This window comes from Strigops habroptila, chromosome 5 (genome assembly GCF_004027225.2).
Source record: "Strigops habroptila isolate Jane chromosome 5, bStrHab1.2.pri, whole genome shotgun sequence".
In the NCBI taxonomy this organism is placed as follows: domain Eukaryota; kingdom Metazoa; phylum Chordata; class Aves; order Psittaciformes; family Psittacidae; genus Strigops; species Strigops habroptila.
In genome coordinates, this window is record NC_044281.2 from 10,536,728 (window position 1) to 10,549,954 (window position 13,227).

The 13,227-nt window shown below is 37.3% G+C and overlaps 1 protein-coding gene across 1 annotated transcript in view; it reads left to right on the plus strand.

The window, feature by feature from the left end:
• Nucleotides 1-13,227, plus strand: part of SLC39A10 (solute carrier family 39 member 10) — a 124,439-nt gene that overhangs the window by 17,438 nt on the left and 93,774 nt on the right. The window contains exon 2 of the mRNA XM_030486337.1: nt 56-130. The gene's annotated coding sequence lies outside the window, so the exon portion shown is untranslated. The remainder of the gene's footprint in view (nt 1-55; nt 131-13,227) is intronic.

Consider the following 13,227-nt stretch of genomic DNA (forward strand, 5'->3'; position numbering starts at 1 on the left):
TGTAAGCTATCTTAAGGATTGGTAGCTCTCTGACAATGTTGAAATTCTCTCCTAGGAAGGAACAGCAGCAAGTGTACTGATCCTGGTTAGACACGCAGTTCAGCCATGCTGAAGCCAAAGCGAGACCAAGGTAAGCATTGCTTGTAGACACAGCAAACCCAATTGTGTTAGTAATTAAAGGAGGCATTTCAGTCATAGTTCTATACTAGTCTTTATGTTCCTCATATACAGACATCCTGTCTCTACATACTGCTGAAAAGAGGAATGTAGCATGGCTATACTAGGTCACACAAAAGGTGATTTCTCCTCCATCTGTGATGCCAAGGGAAGAATACAGGAATAAGTAGAGTATATGCACATGTACAACTAGTATTTCCCAGCCTGCAGTCATTTGCAGTCCTGGGGCATTTTGAGGTTATCATAGCTCTGTCAATATTTTCCGCTTCTAGAGTTCTCTTTTTTTGAGATGCAGGCACTGGAAGAGCACCCTCATTCAGTTTGCCTTTCTGACTGTTACTGAGCACTAAGTTTAGTTTTTCATACAACTGTCATAACACCTAGATTTCTGAGTCAATGTTCAGCTGGGAGCTCATCATTTCATGCATGATTATTGTGCATCATTTATTTATATTCAATTTCACCTGCCATTTTATTTGCCTACTCACTCAATCTCGTAAGGCTCTTTTGCAATTCTGGCTGTGTTTTTGCCAATTATGACTCTCAGAACTGAGAGGAAGTATTATATGGACGTTGAAAATGGAAAATAAAGCCATAGTAGAAATGCCATGCAATAAAAAAAAAAGAAATGTCTTTGCGTTTTGGGAAATAAATGGAGGTCATGAAACAGCACAAAAATAATCAATAGATTTTGACTGATGAAATCAGAGAAGATGGTTTACTATGCAGCACTGAAAGAAGAGTAGATGTGATCCACTATGTTTGGATCAGCTTCTTAAGCAGTAGCATAAGTAAAGTAAGAATCTGGTAAGAAAGACCATATTCTGATCACATTATAGGAAGAAGTACTGGAAATCTGGTGAATGTCCTGTCCCATTTTACCCACTCCACAGCAATTTAGCTTTACATGGTTCATCTCTAGACCTTTGGAGATTCTTCTGTTACTAATTTTCATACTGGTTATAGAAGAAATAAGCTTTCATATTTTAAATCCAACCTTTTCATATACTAAACAATCGTAGAAAACAAGGTCAAACAATGGGATCTTTTTTAAAGCAGGTAGTACACTGTAAATAACTCCTTGGAAATGTGGCCATTGAAGGCAACTCCCTATCACAAAGCTTGGACAAAACACAGTTCTAGGAATATTGCCTGCTTTTCACTTCATAATTACCATTTCTCAGAGCAAGGATTTTGAATTAGTGACCAAGTAGAAACATCACTGTGATACCAACCTCCTCAGCTACCTAAATATAAATACAGATGCTCAAGTGAAAGGTGAGTTATATTTCTCATTGATTGCTCAGGTATTATAGCATGCAAGCAGGTTAAAGGTCTCTTCTGCTGTCTGGCCTGATTTCAGCAACTGCTGGGCCCACTCTAGTGCAGCCTCCTGGCAAAACTCTGCACAGCCTTCTCCCTGCATTGAGGCTATAATAGCCAAAAACTAGGCTAGGCTTGAGCTCGAATGATAAGATTGCAGCTATGGAAAAGCAGCTGTTTCATCATTACCTTCCTCAGTGGCTGACATGGAAGGGAAAAGGGTGTGGGATGTTGACTGCAGTAACAATGGTCACGTAAAAGGAAAGATGGAAAATGTCAAGTGTGACTTGTAAAGTAGCTAGAGGAAATCAAAGTGCATTATAAAATGTTAAAATCTGCATACTTACATATTTAGCTGGGTTTCCTGCCGAATGCTTTGTAGAGATACTGGACCACAAGATTTCCTGGTTTGTCATAATTTCTGGTGTAATTTATTAGGTTGCCACTTGTGTTGCTAGTGCTAGAAGCAGGATTGAATCTGGAAGCAGTGTTCCTTTAAATCCATATTAGAAATCAATATCCAGAAGACTTTTCAAGACTAGAATATGATGTGGTTGTAAAGCAAACAAAGGAGCAGCAGTATGAATGACAGCTTTACTAAAACATTAGGCTTCACCTAAGGCCAAAATCATGCGTAAGTGGAATAAAATTGCCACTAATGATCTTGGTCATTAATGTTTAATTATGCATTTCATTATGTAAAGTTCTTATTGTAAAGGAGTTCATTGTAACAATTAGAGTGCTTCTTTTCTAATTTATATGCACCTGTTCTTAATTACTACAGTATTGAAATCAATACTGAAAAATGCTTAGGTACTTCATATTCTACATACTGTACTGTATACAACTAGGATTACACCACCTTCACTGAGCTCTGCTGACATTGGATATATCTTCTGCTGTTCAACACCATACAGTTATTAGCTGCAGATCAAGCTGACATCTACTAAAATATGTTCCTCTGTTCTAAACTGAGGTCAAATCATTCTTCCTGTAAAATCCAAGTTTCATAGTGAAGGCAGAAGTTATCTGAATGAGTATGAAATTGATCTTTATAAGCCATTTCAAAATAATATTTTCTGGTTTCTATATTTTTAACTTCTCCATTCTAGAGTCTCTGTCACTGTTATATACCACTACTATATATAGTATACATAACATAACGGTTAAGTCAACTTTCATGGCATTCGTTACCATAATATGTCCTGACAGAAATAGTTGCTAGGGATAGTAACTGCGTGCCAACAGCAAGAAAGCTAGCTTCAGACATTTCATGTGAGATGACAGACTAAAAGTCCATTATCAATTCACAGCTCACACATACCAGTTTGACACTAAAAATAACCTTATTCTTTGTAATTTTTCATATATAGCCATATAATCTATATAGAAAGTCCAGTTTATGTAATATTTAACTTTAAATGAGTAATGGTGCTTTCTTGTGTAATTACTTAAAATTTTTCTTGATATGTATCTGTGATTATGTTTAACAAGCAACCCTTCAACAAGTATGCAGTGCTTAAAATAGTAATCCTTTTAACTTCAGCAAAACATCAGTGAGGTTAGAGAGCTGTGCCCTACAATTGCTCAGACCCAGCAACAAACACAGGAGTAGAATGAGAACCCTCCCAACTTCTCTTATTCCTCTAGCCTTTTGGTTTTGAAACCTATAGCCCACTGAGATTTCAAACGTTGCTACTTAAAGCCATTAAAGCTAAGAAATGGTTTGCGGTAAATTGGACTTCAAGCATACCGGGCACCTGTAGGAAGCCAGGTGTGGCTTTCTAGATCATATCTGATTCCTCAACTGTCAGGCAGATATGAGGCATGCCTCAGGCAAAATGTGGCTTAAGGTGTCCTTCCAGGTACCAGGCCTGTTCTGGTTTAGTCTTACATGTACTTGAGTCAGACCAGCCACACTGCCTTTCTCTCTTCCCTGGCCATCCTCCCATATATTCAAGATACAGTAGCATTACAACAAAGGTTCTATGCAATAAATGGTTTTTAAACCACTTAAATCTCTGATCTGATCCATGTGGTCTAAGCAAAAGGATTTTGATGTATGCTGTCTCGCACCTATTCCAGAATTCACAGTATTCTCTTCCCCTGTAAAAGCAAAAACAGGGAAAGTGGGGAAGTATCATAGCACCAATATGGTAGCAGGAAATGTTAGCAATAGTCCATGCAGACTTTTTAGCACAAAAAAGAAAACTGACCCAATACACTAATACACGGAAATAACAGAATCAACCTACTTGTCATAGGAACCCAAATGAAAGTTCATTCCCAGTTATGACTTAAAGGTATGATATGCTCATAATAAACTATAGCATTTTTCATATGAGAATGGAGTTCTGAGACACATTCTCTTACACAAATTAAAGTTTTTCAGTGCATCCTGTACTGGATGTACTGAATATTTGCTGGTATCTCAAGATGATGCCACAAATTTTGCCCATGAGATTCAGAAGAAGGTGAAAGAGGGCAAAACTGTCTTCATAAGATGAGTCTAGCAGGAGGAACCTTCAAAGAAAAACTGACTGATGTAGCAAATACGCTAAAAGCATAAGAACAAAGAAATACTCTCGATTGTGGAGAAGTTAGGATTTGGATCTGAACATTTCAGACTCAAGAAAACACTAACAATGCTAGGGCTTGCTTCTAGCACAAATTAAAGGCTATTCTTTAGGGTTTTTTCTAAATATGATTTACAGATGCTACATCTTCAAGCCATATCTTAATTACATTGCTCTGATGGTCTGGCTTTAATGCACGTTTTTAAACATGAAGCTGACAACCTGATAGCATTCATTAAAAATGTTTGTTTAAAATATTAATTTGCATCCATTTATTTATTTATTTTAACTTGAAATAACCATTCAAAAGAACAGTCCTGAAAGATCACTTTGTTCAGAAGGATAATACCAACACTGCAGAAATGTCTGCCATATAATTACATTGTCAATCTATTTTAAATTATGCAGATAATTACAGTTTATCTTCACAGAAAAATACTCTGGACTAAAATAATTGTCAGATGTAATCACAGAATCTCCTTAATTCACTTGCTCAAATATGGCAAATGTTTTAGGGTTTAGGTTAATGAAGAGAAGCAAGTAATAGCCTTGTTTTGGACAGGCATTCCTGCTTTAGCCTCCGGTTCACTAGAGACTGGTTGTTTCTATTTCTGTGCCTTTCCTACGTAAAGTACTAGTTATATCGACCTGTGTAGCAATTTTGCGACATGCACAAATTATGTATCAGTCTCCCTTTGTACAGAATCCCAGCTTTGTGATGCAGTACAAGGCTTTTGTCTGGTTTGGGATCAATCACTGAGATCCTGCTGCTGTAAAGCAGCTGGAATTGTTCATTAATCTTCCAGTCCAATAGTTTTCTCTTTCATGAAGCAAAATTGATTTCCTTATTTAAGCTCGCGAAGAACTGGAATGTGCACCTCTCTTGATTCATAGCCCAGGATGGGCAGTAACGGAGAAGGTATGAAAGCAGCAGCTTTTAGGACATCAGAAATAGGAGTTTTAGGTACAAAAGTGTGACATTTACTCATGGGTGGACTGCATACTGCACGGTAACTAGATAGCACTTTGAAAATAGGATATTTAGATTCTGAGAGATGAGATCCTTGGGGAGCCTTAGGTGTTTTACAGATTTGGTTTGTTTATTCTGTGCTGGAGAGCTTCCTGACAGTTTATATACTACAACAAATCACTTTAGTTGCAAGAGGGATAAATTTATTCCACTGTGTTTGAATCAGCTGAGAAAACGAGAAGTAACTTTGAGTTGGACTACTGATTAATTTACAGTATCTTTTCCAAGGACCAAAACCAACTCCAAACCCAAGTCAAATCTTGGTTCTCCCCTTTGATTTAACTGAAGTTCTGTGACAGTCTCCTACCTAGCAACTGACATTTGAGGAGCTATATTGTTTCCCATTCCTTTCCAATGTAGTCTGGGAGTGGCTGTACGATTCTTGCAAAGCCACCAACACAAATTCTTAAACCAAACACTGAAAAAGAGTGTCTGTATTACTTTGAATTTAGTCTACACTTTGTCCACCATCCTCATCTACTTTGTAATAAAAATGCAAATTATTTAAGCCTAGAATATAAATAGTATTCCAGACCTAGATCCCAGTTCCATATGGCTATTTCACTAAGTTCTTATTTTGTCCATTTTCTTTCCACTGAGAAGATACTCAAAACACTGCATTAATGTTCTGTAGACAGAAAAGAAACAGAGATAAATCAGCTAGGTATATCACAATTACTCCCTGGTCTGCAAAATAATTTCCTTGATAGCCATTTTTCTTACTGTTTGCTCCTACTTTCAGAACTCTCTGCATTAATAATGACGCTGTGCATCTAGATATTAACTATAGTAGGGCATAAGCTCTGCTAAAGGGAAGTTTAACAGTCACTGTCTGTGCAAAGATCATCTTATCTATGGGTTCTACCCACATGGTTGGTTAGAAGACGCAATGAGGAGTGTACTTGCATCTGTATTGCATCAATAAACAGAGCAGGGAATTTGTACCGTTAATGACAAAATATCACACCCACAAAAGGGGAAAATGTAACACAGACCTTTGATGGTTCTAGTTTCTGTTCCTTACTCATGTTATGTAGTCCTTTATCCCATATAAATACTTGTGACTACAAAAGATAAACATTTTACAGAGGTGTTATCCACCAGATGGTGGTGTCACTGTTTATGGTTGTTTCCAGCAGTTGGAATCAATATCTGAAATGTAAGTCAGACACTGGAAGACTTTGTAAATGTTTTTTACTGCAGCTTGGAATTGCAGCACTGGAATCTCTGACCTGTGGACACTGGCAGTTTAGGGTCTCCCGACATCTTGGTGGTTCTGTAATTTCATATAGCATCAGCAGAACTTAGCTAAGCATGCAAGGAAAGAGCTTGAAATAAATACCCTTCATGTTCAACACAGAGTATGCAGGTCACCTTAGGGGAAAAAAAAAAAAAATCAATAAATGCCAAGAACAAAGGGCCAACACAAAATATAACATACTGTTACTGCAATGCCCAGTGCTGTACACAGCTTCCTGTCAACAAATGCTCAGAAATAACAACAGATGGAGTGAAACCCCTCTTTTCATAGTTGTTTGGAAAGCAAAGCAACTGGAAACAAACCCATTCCACCAGGGAGAAGTGTTGTTCTCCTCCTATGAAATGGGTGACACCTGAGTTGTCTTAGACCAGGGCACAGGAGGGGAACCAGAGACAGAGTCAGCTGGATTTTACATCACGTAGTTATTTCTTTGAAATAAATGTTTTGCATTAGTTCTCTCAATCTTTTTATTACCATCGGATCTAATACGTGTGTATGTTTTGTTTTATAAGCAAGTGGAGTGCTAGATGTACTTTGAAGGATCTGTTAAAATGCCACTACGTGGAGAAGACCTGAACTAGATGAGGTTATAAGTAGTGTCTTTTTCTGGATTACTTCTTACCTTCATTTACCACATTTTTAACTGACTTTCAGATTCTGGTAGAACTGATTGCAGGCTAGAGTCCCTGCAGTACAGATAGGGTAAACAGTTCATTCAAATCTGAGATACGGGAAGGCTTAAGTAACTGTGCCATTCAGAAGGCATTACCCAAATTCCTGTCTGAGGAGAACTGCATGGCTAATGAACTACACAAAATCTACGCAAGACTTCAGAGTGCTAACTTGCTTAACTTCAAAAAATCACGTTTTGGCCATCATTTCTGCAGGGATTAGTGAGATGGGTGCTTTTGGAAGTACTTTTGAACAAAAGAACAGATTAGTTGAGAAAATATAACTTTGGTACTTCCCATCTGCTTTGTCAGCTTAATGGAATCAAGCTAGAATGAGGTACTAAGTATCATTACTTATGGGGCTGAAGTGGAAGGCCTTTATTCTACAAATGCCAGCATTAAAAGTGAAGGGAAATCCAAATACCAGTGAGAGGTAAATTCCTACATAAGAGAAGAAAATCAGTGAGCTATGGCAGTTGTCTGAAAACCTTATTAGTTCAACGAATCACATTTATATAGACACTAATAATTATAATATAAATAAGGCAGTCAGAATAATGTAAAATAGCCCATCATATAATACGCTATATGTCAATGTTATTACCATAGTGTTACAATTACTGAGGTTTAATAGAGAAATGTAAGACACACACAGAAAGTAATTGAGATAAAAGAGCACAGTAAATTGGTGTAGTACTGCAGAGAGTGATGAGCCACAGTTATTAATTTCAACAATTACAGACTTACAGAGCAAGTTCTGCTTCTCTTATCCCAATGAATGATTGTGTTAAAGCATAGTCCACGCTCCTAATATAATTCCCCTACCTCATAAATCTGTAAGGTTTGTTAAACATCCCACCTGGATTTTCTGCAGTGCTGCACTGCTTGTGTTTGAGTGTTTCTTCTGCAGCATTAATTGCAGATGGGGAAATTTCTTGAAGTGCTGTAAAATGTCTCTGCTCTTTGAAGTATCTTTTCTGAATGTAGCAGACATGGTATCAGCCTGCCTCAAAGCCAAGGACATTCATGGATCTCAAATGAAATAAACCAATTCTTTTTTGTGTCTCCCCCTACACTACAAAAGGAGAAAATAATCCAGGAAGATACAGTAGTGGTCACGTTTCTACAGTGCAGTGAGAAAAAGCAGGACAGATGTTTTGCGTAGCCAAAGTAATTGCTATTATAAGGAAAAAAGTCAAATCCAGAGAAATATTTGAAGTCTAGGAAGCAAGTCACCCTGGCATTGCCTTGGCATGATTTACATCAGACATTTCCTGGAGAAGAATTTCCATTGGAGAGGGACAGGGAGAGGCTCTGCTTGTGGTTTAAGGAGTAAAGGATACTGTCTGACTCAGTTGGCTTTGGATGTCAGCTGCATGAGATTTTATGATCAATCAGAAAATGCACATAGTGAAGTGCTTATAGGGTAGGATATCCAGCAAAAACCTTGCTGAGCTCCTCCTGTGATGAGCTTCTCCTGTTGAGCTCACACATCCTGTGAGCTCTCCCACTTGTCCAGATGTCACAGACATCTGGACATCAAAACTCTCTGGCCTTATTGCACTACTGGTTTGTGAGTAGTTGTCTGGTCTTAAAATAGCCTGAAAAATTAGGGTGACCTAATTTTCCACACACCCACAACATCCAACAATTAATTCTTTTATCCCCAGAACAGTCTTCCCTCCTCCTAGTTGCACATGTGTTCCTTCTGCAGCTTCTTCCCCACACCACCTTCTAATCCCAGAGGGCTGCAGAGAATCCTTAGCCTAACTGCCTTGCAGATCAGGAAAAAAAGAAAGAAGAAAGCGTAAGATTTACTGTGCCGGTTGGGGGGAGGAAATGCAGGTATCCTGAGATGCTTCAATGCTTTTAATGAATGAAATTGTACTGTGAACGAAATGCTTTCAAGGAGAGAAGGAAACCATTTTTTAAATGTTTGCAAGTTCAAGTTAGTAATTAATGCTTTGCATAGCTGTTAATAGGGGAACAACTAAGGCTGGATGAGACTGAAAATACCTGTTCTGAATTTGAATTTTTGCAGGCAATTGGACAATTAAAAAGGATAATGTGCAAATAAGAAGGGAAGATAACAGCTTGAAAATTCATTAAAGGAGAGGCTCAAAATCTTTTGATTTGCAGAACCCCTTCAGCATAGTATTTAATAACTTTTGCAGCATTCCCAGGATTTACAGTTGGAAATATTTAGACTCTGGGAAAGATCAGAGGTTTGTGCCTGTTTAACAGTATCACCTATGAGTCCGAACATAAGAAAAAAATATGTAAAGCTGTGAATGGGAATTACTGCTGGGACACACATATGCATTTTCCTGCCACTGTAGGAATGTAAGATTATTAGTCTGGGTCACTTTGTCTCTGGAAGAAATTCAAGAATTCATCCATAGCCCTTGTTTTTCCAGCTGCTTTTCTTCAAAGGTATCTAAGAGGGCTCCGTCAGCATAAATCTTTCCATGAAAGAGCAGCTTCTACATCCTTCCCCATAATACGCACACCCGTTTTCAGTCTGGTTCGTGGAAGGTGTCATGTCTGATGAAGGCAAGGAGCAGTGTCAATTGCCTGTTTTATGGGCTCCTCTGGATAAGATATTTCACAAACACCAAAATAACTTCTTCCTGTTGTGAGGGGCGTGTTTATGTTTCTCTGTGTCAGCTTAAGTAGAATGTGATAGCACTAGTTGCTATTCATATGAAAAACTATAAAGTGCTGTTCCAAGTCTATAATTCCATCTCTTTTGATACAGACCAATTAATAGGATTTAGTAGAGTAAAATAAAAAGTTGAAATATGCTTTCTATTAAAACAAACTCAAAGTCAAAAAAAAGCATTACAGTTTCTTAAATGAGCTATTTCAAGTTTGAGGGCATTTTCAGAATTGCATTTCAGACACAGAAAGTCCAAATCTTAACTTTTTACGTTGGTTCATATTCAAAGGGATGTAGAAACCTTGAAATGTTTCATATGATGGAAATCCTTTTCCTCCACTAGTTATACTTTCATCTGTTACTTCTCCTCCTGTCCCTGTCTCCTCCCCCCCACCCCCCACCCCCCCCCCAAAAAAAGAGGAATTAATAATTTTGGTCATTGAGGTACTTGTATAAAAATTAAAGTAACCTCGAGCTTTTACAATATAATGTGTATGCATTCACTTTGAAGTCTGATCCAGTACCCACTGACATCAATGACTAGACCTCTTTTGGATGAGACTAGTCACTGATGAGATTGGATGAGATTAGTCACTGAAATGAAGATGCTGTGTTACCAAACTCTCTGCCCATATTATGAATCTTAGGTAAAGACCCCATTATTAGTTTATGCTTACATCGAGCTTTACAAATTCCACAGGATTACTCTGTCTTAGTGGTATTGTCTTTAATGTTCAGATCTCTTCAAAATTCTCCCTCTTTTAATTAAGAGCTATGTGTAAAAATACTGTTAGTTCATAATCAGGCTGCAAAATTTATATATTAAAAAAAGTATTTATCTTTTGAGGAAACTTACAATAAGTTGGAAAAAAACAACCGAAATCTGTTTACCCCTAAAATTAACACATCAAACTTTATGATTCAAAAGCAAATGTTGCAAATATAGAAAGTTAAGTAATTTGCATAACTCAGACAAGAAATTTCATGTAACCCACTGTCAGTTTTATCAGTATTATGTTAAATTATTTCCTGCATTTGCTTCATTAAGCCCTGATAACATTTGTCTGTCTTTCTGGATTGAAATCATATTAGCATGACTAGAAGAGGAATCTGCTGGGAATGATTTATAAGGAACTTGGTGGAGCAGCTTATAACAATACCTAATCCTAGAACCTTAGCTATGACCTTTATTAACCAGAGAAATACTTCCAGTTATTAAAAAGATGAACTTCAAGAGCCAAATTTTACTTAAAAGCACTAAAAATAAAACCAAAGCCAAAGAAAAGCAGGTTTGGGAAAAGGAAACAGGCAATCTGCTTATGGGGGAGAAAAAAGAAACACGTTTCCAGACCAGAGCTGAGTAATTATCTAAAGCCAATTTCTGAATGCCAAAACCAAGATAAAAACCCCAGATGTGACATGACAGGCAGTCATGCCCCTGTGCCTTGTCAGTCATATAACCTTCCTCAGTGAGCACTGAAGTTGGGAGGCATCAAGTGGATCAGAATCATTCTGTCCTGCATTCCTTGGCTGAGACAGATTTGTACTTGTACTATCATATACTTGCTGTGTTTGGTTGTTTGCCTTCTATCAAAAGAAAGATGTTTCAAAACCGTTTAGAGTGGAGTACAAATGAATCCATACCCTATATGTTGCTGTTAATATACTCTTAGGGCACCCAGTGGACCTGGTTATGGAGCAGGTCCTTGTTGTGTTCAGTTACTATTCTGCTCATAAACATTTTAATGGAAACAACTAGATATAGCTGTGTCTGCACTTAAATTGCTCATTGTAATTTCACATCAGTTTCTATTCTGTATCAATTTTCTGTGCAAAATATCATAGTATCTGTTCATGTATTTTGTGCAGACTGTATAGCAAGAAATTTAATGTAAAACATCTGCAGCAAGACAAGATGATCGCATAAACATTATTTCTTGCAGAGGTTCTGACTATAAACTACACTGAAGTATGTTTCTACTGCATCAGCACAATCCTACCTTTGCATTTACCTTTTATCATCCAAATGGAGAACAGAGGAAAATAAAATACACAGGGAAAAGTCAAATTTCCAGGCACATAATCAGCGTGTTCAGACAGAACCTGACAAAGCTCTGAAAATTATGTCCCTAATCTGTAAACCTATTCAGTAAACTGCATTAAATATCACTGCTGAGTATCTGTTTATGTGCCTAAATTCCCAGTAAGCCATATTGAAAATTACTTTCTAATGTGGAATCACTAGAGCTTTTTGATAGCGAAAACTCTACACACATGCTAAACTGTTCCAGAGTAATTCATGTAGTCAGCAATTTGCAATTTTCAGAGCCTAATGGATACAGTAGACACTTAAGGGATGTCTCCACTTCAGCAGCAGCATTGTGCTCCATCACATTACCCTGCAATAAAAGCAACAGCACACAACATAGCTTCATAAAAGACAGTATAACTTATCCTTGGAGTTGAGATTTAACCTTGAAGGTTGGTATCCATACCCAAGTAATTTCTCTTCAATCATGCCCATTAGGCATTTTCTAAAGGATAGGAAAGTTTGCTCAGTATCAGACATGTTTCAGCTCCAAAGGTAGTTACATGCAGTCTCATCTGTGTATAAAATATAATAAGCATGCAGCTTGCCATCAACACACAAATAGCTTTTGTCAGCAAACATGCTAATTACAAAAATTTGTGTTCCAAGACTTTCCGTGTTAGTTCTTTAATGGACTAAGCACATTAGCTGTATTCTCATTACATCAGTTTGGATATGAGGATGAATGCAAGTCCCAACACAGGTTTCAGGCACTAGAGAGTGCAGATTATAAAGATTCACCTAATAGATGATAAATTTCACCAAAAAAAAGAGTAATTTTTACACACAAAAATGCTCTGAATGGAATATCTATTAAACACAATGCATGCCCTTTGGAAGTCAGTGGAGCACGTGGATCCCCTCTTGTGAGATTTTATTAATAAAATCTAGTCAGTTTGCATGATTTGTAGCTTCCTATTTGATCTTTCTACTTCAGAATGTTCAACATCCTTCGTGGAACATAAGCAGATGAGTTATATATTTGTACTTCTTAGATGCTTATAAGGATTTTTCCCTTTTATTATGATCCACCAAACTGGAGTAGAATTCAATTAATAAAACATACTCTTAACTCCAACTGGCCTATAATATGATAAGTCAGAATACCAGAGCCACTGCTGTAAATGCAGACATGTCAACACTTGAATGTCTGGTGACAAGTAGTTCATTGTGTAATTTTAACCAAAATAAATTAATTTTGTGGGGACAATTTAATAAGATTTTCCAAGCAAACTATATATAAGAAAAAACTACCCTAGTTTCTGCTGCTGAAGTAGCAGTAGGAGTAAAAGCACCATTTACCAAACAGGAAGTAAACTCATGGGAAGAAGGCTCATTTTCAAACCTCGAAACTTGGCTCTATGTACTGAAGTAAATTGAGGACATAGTACTGTTAGCTGCTGGTGAGTTCTCTTCTTTGGACTTTAGTAAATCTGGGGAT